Here is a 7445-nt window from a genome sequence, read left to right as displayed (position 1 = left end):
GAAACCCCTAGACATGTAAGACATATACGTTTTTAAAATTAGAAAAATAGCACATTTTGTTGTAGAACAATTGGAAGAAATAATGCAAAGCTTAACATTTAAGTCAGCCTTATCCCCACATGAAAAAACAAGCTGACATTTAGGTTTATAGCCTTCCAGTGTCTTTTGTATACCTTGTGTGTGTGTTTGTATACACACACAAAAAAACTAGAATTATGTTATATATATATTTTATAGAGCCTTTATTTTGCATTCAGCATCTAGTGGACATCTTTACATGTCACTAAATACTTTTTCTACAGTATCTTTAGCAGCTACATAGCATTCCAATATATGGGTGAAATGAAAGCCTCCTTTATATAAACCACTACTGTAAGGCGTTTAGGCTATTTAAAAATTTTGTAATTCTAGACAATCTAAATGTTAGAAAGATCCTTTTAACTATATCATTGCACAAATTCATAATTATTTCCTTAGAATAATTTCCTTTAAGTAGAACTACTGAGTCGAAGAATACACAGAGGAGTTTCCCTGGTGGCTCAGAGAGTTAAGCATCAGGCATTGCTACTGCTTGTGGCTCAGGTCACTGGTTTGACCCTTGGCCAGAGAAGTTCCGTATACTGCAAGCATAGCCAAGAAAAAAAAAATAGATTACACAGTAGAACAAAGATCAGGACATTCACTCATCAACCTTCCCTTTTACTATTGAACAAAGTGCAGACTCCTTAACATGACTTTTAAAGTCTGAAGAAGTTACCTATTTGCCAACCTCATTTTGGGCTCACTTTTCATATGTGTATGCACAACTTTTATCACTTCCTTTTCATCTACTACTCAGTTTGCTCAGAGCTTCATGTTGTCCATTCCAGCCTAAGGAAACCCTTCCTGTCCTTCAAACCTCACTTGAAGGACATTTCACCCTTTCTTGACTTTCTGAGTTATGTTAAATCCCTTTGGTGCTCCCTCCTTTGCCCCTCCTTCATCCTTCCTCAGCACTTCTGGGGCCACGTACTTTGTCTTCTTGTTTACCTTGCATCCCAGAACCTAGCTCAGGACATGTCACATTTCTTGAGGTTGGATTGAATTGAGTAGGCACATAAGTAAGGCTTTTAATACATGTTGAAAAACTGCCATCAGCAGATTATATTTACTGAAACTTAATTTCACATCCACCAGCAAACTGTATTTACTGAAATAGGGACATTCTTAGGGCTTCCTCACATTTCTTATGTATTTGTGTCATGATTTTCTCAATACGATACAGCAGACCACACAATCTTGTGACTGTGTGGGATACTCTGTCTGTGTTCTTTTCTTCCTTACTATCCCTGTAGATAGACCCGGAGAGGACTTTTTTAAAAAAATCACTTTTTCTCTCTTCTCCAAGTCTCTTTTTGTCCAACCCCAGTTGCAAATCCACTTCCAGCCTTCACTTTGCTGGACATGTTCTTAAAACTTACTTTGCACTTCTGTGATAAGTTTGCCGCATTGACCTTGGAAAGCCTATTCCCCATGTCTCCATTGGTTGTATCATTATCTTTCACATCCACTGTATCTTCCACAGGCAGGGGAATGAGTAAGGGGCATTTCCAAAGGACTGGGTAAGCTTGGCAGGGGTGTAGGAAGGAAGTGGGGACATAAGATGTGAGTCACCTATAGGTGTCTCTGATGACCCATAGGTGTCTCTGGTGACCTATAGGTGTCACCACCCATATCTGGACTAAATAGAGAAACCCCAGTTCTGGTGGGTGGGTGTGCCCCCTCCCTGAGAGGCCCAGTAACTGGTCTAGCTTCAAAGGCTGTTTTACCAGCCCCACCGGACTAGAATCAGCAGAGATCTAGTTTGGAGCCACTAAAGGACAACTCAGGAGGGCAAGTGGCAGCTTCATTGAGGATGTGAAATGACATGCTGGATCCTTGAATGAATTAGAGATGGACCTTAATTTGTATAGATCTTGGTCTGACAAAATCTCCAAATGGCGGACATTCCAGAATAGGAGAAGAGGCCTCTCAGTCTGAAAGATCTTTGGTGATTGTGACTGCTTTGTGATCCTAGCCTGCCTGCTTTAACCAGGGGCTGGGTTGTCTGCCTCAGATCCTGATTCTTGCATTTGCTAGATGTGTAACCTTGAGCAAGTTCCTTGACAACCTCTGTGCTTCTGTTTCCTCATCTTTCTTTTTTTTTTTGCTATTTCTTGGGCCGGTCCTACGGCATATGGAGGTTCCCAGGCTAGGGGTCTAATCGGAGCTGTGGCCGCCAGCCTACGCCAGAGCCACAGCAACGCAGGATCCGAGCCGCGTCTGCAACCTACACCACAGCTCACGGCAACGCCGGATCATTAACCCACTGAGCAAGGGCAGGGACCGAACCCGCAACCTCATGGTTCCTAGTCGGATTCGTTAACCACTGCGCCACGACGGGAACTCCTGTTTCCTCATCTTTCAAGCACAAGTAATAGAGGTACTTCATGGGGATTGTATGAAAGTTCAGTGAATTACTATTTCCAGTGCTGTTTGTGAAGGGCTTGGCTTATTGTAAGGACTCAGTAAGTGTGAGCTATTTCAATTAACTTACCTAGTGCCTGCCTGAAAAGTCTTTCCTCCTCTTCTGTATCAAAAATCTTCTCATTTTGCAGAGTTCCCCTCGTGGCTCAGTGGTTAACAAACCCAACTAGCATCCATGAGGACCCAGGTTTGATCCTGGCTTAAGGATCCAGCGTTGCCATGAGCTGTAGTGTAGGCCAGCAACTGTAGCTCCAATTAGACCCTTAGCCTAGAAACTTCCATATGCTGCAGTGCAGCCCTAAAAAGACAGGAAAAAAAAACCTTCATTTTTCTTTTCCTTTTAATTTAATTTAATCTAATTATTTCATTTATTTATTTTGCTTTTTAGGGCCACATTCGCAGCATGTGGAAGTTCCCAGGCTAGGGGTCAAATCGAAACTATAACTGCCGGCCTACACCACAACCACAGCAACATGGGATCCAAGCCACATCTGCGACCTACACCGCAGCTCATGGCAATGCTGGATCCCCTACCCACTGAACAAGGCCAGGGATCAAATCTGCATGCATCCTCATGGATCCTAGTCAGGTTCATTAACCACTGAGCCATGAAGGGAACGCCTTCTTTTTTTTAAAGTTAAGGTATAACTTAAATAAATTACATAAATATTAAGTGAAAAATCTTGATGAGTTTTCTCCCCATTTTTCCAAGCCCCACCATCATATGGTTGTCCCAACATCACTCTATTCTTTTTTTTTTTTTTTAAGGCCACAGCCACGGCATATGGAGGTTCCCAGGCTAGGGGTCTAATTGGAGCTGTAGCTGCAGGCCTACACCAGAGCCACAGCAATGCCAGATCTGAGCTGAATCTGCAACCTACACCACAGCTCACGGCAACGCCAGATCCTTAACCCACTGAGCAAGGCCAGGGATTGAACCCAAAAACTCTTGGTTCCTAGTCAGATTCGTTAACCACAGAGCCACGATGGGAACTCCAACATCACTCTATTCTTTACTCACCGTAAATACCCAGCTCTCATCTAAGGATGAAGAATTTCAGAGCTTTGTGCTCTCTCCATGAGCACCAGCAGGAGGCACTGTGATATAGGGGAAAAGCCACAGTCAGACTGTTAAGGACCAAACAGGTTTATCCCAGCCCAACAGCTTAACAAGTGAATCTCAGAGATATTGCAGACCACTGCAATAAAGTGAGTTACATGATTTTTTTGCTTTCCTAGTGCATGTAAAAGCTACATTTACACTATACTGTAGTCTATTTAGTGTGCAATAGCATTATGTCTAAAAAAATGTAAATATTTGTGGCTCAGCAAGTTAAGATCTGGCATTGCTATTGCTGTGGCTTGGGTTACTGCTGTGGCATGGGTTCAATCCCTGGACAGGGAACTTGCACATGCCACAGCCACAACCAAAAAAAAAAAAATTTATTGCTAAAAATGCTAACCATCATCTGAATCTTCAGTGAGTCAGAATCTTTTTGCGATAGTAGCATCAAAAATCACCATAACAAGGAGTTCCCCTCATGGCTCAAGCTTAACAAACCCGACTAGTATCCATGAGGATGCCGGTTCAATCCCCGGTCCCACTCAATGGGTTAAGGATCCGGCATTGCTGTGAGCTTTGGTGTAGGGTGCAGACGCAGCTTGGATCCCAGGTTGCTATGGCTGATTCTTTGTTGCTGTGGCTGTGGCGTAGGCCAGCATCTACAGCTCTAATTCAACTCGTAGCCTAGGAACTTCCATATGCTGTGGGTGTGGCCCTAAAAAGACACATTAAAAAATCACCATAATAACTATAGTGCTAATGAAAAAGTTTGAAATATTGCAAGAATTATCAAAATGGCACAATGCTGTTGGGAAAAAGGCACTAGTGGACGTGTTCCACACAAGGCTAACACAAACCTTCAGTGTGTAACAAATGTGATATCTACAAAGCACAATAAAATGAGTATACCTGTACTAGCTTGGGTAAGAACCTAACCTCTGAAAGCCTTATTTTCCTCATCTGCTAAGGACATCAGACTACTAAATGGACTCTTCATAGCATAGTGAAGATGAAATTGTAAATGATGCCTGATATATTCCAGTTAAATTAACAAGGTTTTACAAAATAATAATACCCAGTGTCAGGGAGGGTGCTGTGCAAACAGACACTTCCAGCCAGTGCTAATGAGAGGGTAAATCAAAACAACTTTTCCAGAGAGCAACAGAAAAAAGAAAAAAATAAATAAATAAAAGCAAAAGCTATAAAAAAATCCATTTTATTTTTCTTTTTGGCTGCACCTGTAGCAGGCAGAAACTCCTGGGCCACGGGTCAAACCTGTGCCACAGCAGTGACCCAAACTACAGTAGTGACAACGACAGATCCTTAATCTGCTGCACCACCAAGGAACTCCCAAAATCCATTTTTTTTTAAGAAATGTATCCTGTGAGAATAATCACAAGTGAGCACCAAGATGTACGTACCAGGATTTTCACCACAGCATTACTTATTATGTACAAAAAATTAGAACTGAAAAGACCTGATAATAAAATTATTGGAGTTCACCTGTGGCACATCAGGTTAAGGATCCAGTGTTGCCACAGCTGCAGCACAGGTCACAATTGCAGCGAAGTTTCGGTTCCTGACCCAGGAACTTCTACATGCTGCAGGTATGGGGTGTGGCCAAGAAAAAATTATTATTATTTTTTAATTATTATTATTTTTTTTGCCTTTTTGCTATTTCTTGGGCCGCTCCCACGTCACAAGAAGGTTCCCAGGCTAGGGGTCAAATCGGAGATGTAGCCGCCAGCCTACGCCAGAGCCACAGCAACGCGGGATCCAGCCTTGTCTGCAACCTACACCACAGCTCACGGCAATGCCGGATTGTTAACCCACTGAACAAGGGCAGGGGATCGAACCCGCAACCTCGTGGTTCCTAGTCGGATTCATTAACCACTGCGCCATGACGGGAACTCCTTGAGTCAGCTTTTAGCTCCAGATACAGTTGAAATTAACCAAGATAGAATAAGACATTTCAAATTCTTCTTCCTTAGACTTTTCTCTGTTTTCTTAATTTTTTTTTTGTTTTTTGTTTTTTGTCTTTTTAGGGCCTCACCTGCAGCATATACAGGTTCCCAGACTGGGGGTCCAATCGGAGCTACAGCTGCCAGCCTACACCACAGCTACAGCAACGCCAGATCCTCAACCCACAGAGCGAGGCCGGGGATCAAACCTGCAACCTCATGGTTCCTACTCGGATTCGTTTCCGCTGCACCATGACAGAACTCCTGTTTTCTTAAATTTCTGCAGTACATAGGGGGAAATGATCTCCAATAAATGCCATCTTCTGATTCATAGAAGAGGCTCATGTGAGCTCCAGAATTCCCTTCTTGTCTAGGACAGCATTTTCTGTCATATGTCATATGTTAGTCTCATGTAGAGATTATCATGCATGGTGTACTAACATTAAAAAATATTAATAACGATGAATTTTTAAAATACGTATTTAGGAATTCCTTTGTGGCTCAGTGGGTTAAGGTTCCAGCATTGTCACTGCAGTGGCCTGGGTCACTGCTGTGGCATGGGTTCAGTCCCTGGCCTGGGAACTTTCACATGCCATGGGTGCAACAAAAAAATATATCTATATATGCATTTGAGATATGTATATATCATTCACCTTGCCACTGTTGGGTATTATTGTTCAGGACGAAGCTTCAGCAGAGTGATACTGAGGTTAAACAAATGAGTCATAAAGAAGAGTGCGATGTGAGCACAGGTGGCCCATGGACATACCAAGTACGTGAGTGCTGAAAGTCTGCAAAACACCGTTCTGGCATCTGTGGGCTGGAGAACAGCAACAGGGAATGAAGCCCTGCATGGACTGGGTTCTTCAGGCCTTTGAATTCAGCACGTGGAACATTTGTGTCAAGCACACACCTGGCTGATCCTTCCCCAACCCCCCAAGTGAACATTCTCTGTGGTCAGCAGTGAAGGTTACAGAAATTCAATAAGGGAAGGCACTGCGATGGGAGCAGGAGACAGTCTAGCTGGCAGGCTAAGCCGGGGCATTGTCTTGAAGCCAGGGATACCAAGCGCTGGATGTTCGCTTGGGAAAACATTGTCTCTTGACCATAGCAAACAGTGGCGGAAGGATCTTTTGGAAGCAATGAGAGGCTTAAACCGCAAAGCAAGCTGTTCATTGTCTTCACCTCTTTAAATCTGTGTCATTTATCCATGCAAGTCAGAAACTCAGAAATGGTTTTGTCCTCCACACGCATCTGCTCTACCTTTTTTTTTTTTAAGAAATTTTACATTCCTATGACAAATGGAAGTTCCTGGGCCAGGGATTCTGTCCAAGCCACAGCTGCTGTCCAAGCCACAGCTGCCACCCATGCTGCAGCTGCTGCAATATCGGATCCTTTAACCCACTGTTTGGGCTGAGGGATGGAACCCATGCCTCTGCAGCAACCCAAGCTGCCATAGTCAGATTCTTAACCTACTGCATCAGAGCACAAACCCCTTGCTCTACATTTTTTGATGTCCTCCTTTGTGAGTAGAGGTTCTGTAAGGTATGGGGATACAACTCTATAGGCTAAACACTAATCTTGGTTTCAAGGAGTTCAAGGTCTAGGTGAGGGACCAACATGTAAAAATAATGACACTATATTTTAATTTTGATCAATAGTTATGTATTATTTCTATAACCCCACCACTACCCCATGCTCCGTGAATAAATTCTCCCAACCTGATCTTTTCAAGCCAAGTGATAAGGCATAAATTAGCATTGTGTGGGACAGTTGGAAGAATCTAAGCTGGGAGTGAGATCTACCTCGGTGAGAGTGCCATCCCCATGGAATTTTATTTTATTTTATTTTTTTGCTACTGTAGGGTCACACTCTCCACATATGGCAATTCCCAGGCTAGGCAATAGAGCTGTATG

Source organism: Sus scrofa, chromosome 6 (genome assembly GCF_000003025.6).
Source record: "Sus scrofa isolate TJ Tabasco breed Duroc chromosome 6, Sscrofa11.1, whole genome shotgun sequence".
NCBI lineage: Eukaryota > Metazoa > Chordata > Mammalia > Artiodactyla > Suidae > Sus > Sus scrofa.
The sequence above is the reverse complement of the archived record's forward strand: the minus strand, read 5'-3'. Positions refer to the sequence as shown.